The following is a 1,301-nucleotide window of genomic DNA, read 5'->3' on the forward strand; positions in this document are numbered from 1 at the left end:
CATTGATAGCCATTTCTGCCATTTTGCCTTCAATATCTGTCAAATATAAGGCTCCATTGGGCAACACTTTCTTCACAACGAAGGGACCTTGCCAGTTAGGGAAGAACTTGCCTTTTGCTTCAACCTGGTGAGGAAGGATACACTTCAATACCAATTGACCAACTTCAAAATTCTGGGGACGGACCTTTTTGTTATACGCTCGAGCCATCCTCCTCTGATACAACTGGCCATGACACACAAACGTTAGCCTTTTTTCCTCACTCAAACTCAAATGTGCCAGTCGGGTTTTGACCCATTCATCATTATCAATCTCTGCTTCTACAATGACTCGAAGAAAGGGAATTTCAACTTCTGTAGGGATGACTGCTTCTGTCCCATACACCAATAAATATGAAGTTGCCCCTGTTGAAGTGCGAACAGTGGTACGATAACCTAGCAATGCAAACGGCAACTTTTCATGCCACTGTCTAGAACCTTGTATCATTTTTTGCAGTATCTTTTTTATATTCTTATTGGCGACTTCTACAGCACCATTGGCCTTTGGGCGATATGGAGTAGAATTTTGATGTGCGATCTTAAACTGTTGACATACTTCTTGCATCAAATGACTACTGAGATTGGCAGCATTGTCTGTAATTATCATCTTAGGAATTCCAAACCTACAAATGATATTGGCATGAACAAAATCTATCATAGCCTTCTTTGTCACTGACTTGAAAGTTACTGCTTCTACCCACTTTGTGAAGTAATCAATGGCTACCAAAATGAATCTATATCCATTTGATGCCTTCGGCTCAATCGGTCCAATCACTTCCATTCCCCAAGCTATAAATGGCCATGGAGCGGCCATTGCATACAACTCAGCAGGAGGGGAACGTATCAGATCACCATGTACCTGACATTGATAACACTTTCAAACAAATCGAATAGAATCCCTCTCCATAGTAAGCTAGTAATAACCTGCTCGAAGAATCTTCTTTGATAAGACATGACCTTTCATATGCGGCCCACATACTCCAGAGTGTATTTCAACCATGATTGTCGAGGCTTCTCTTGCATCTACATACCTCAAAAGTCCCAGATCTGGGGTTATCTTATAAGATCCCCCCACTTAAGAAAAATCCGCTAGCCAAACGCCTAATAGTCCTCTTTTGATCATTGGTGGCATATGTTGGGTATTCCCCTGACTGAATGTATCGCTTTATATCCAAGAACCAGGATTCTCCATCGATCTCTTCTTCAACCGCATTACAATAAGCATGCTGATCACAACTCTGTATATGCACAGGATCGATGTAGGC

This window comes from Capsicum annuum, chromosome 5 (genome assembly GCF_002878395.1).
Source record: "Capsicum annuum cultivar UCD-10X-F1 chromosome 5, UCD10Xv1.1, whole genome shotgun sequence".
NCBI lineage: Eukaryota > Viridiplantae > Streptophyta > Magnoliopsida > Solanales > Solanaceae > Capsicum > Capsicum annuum.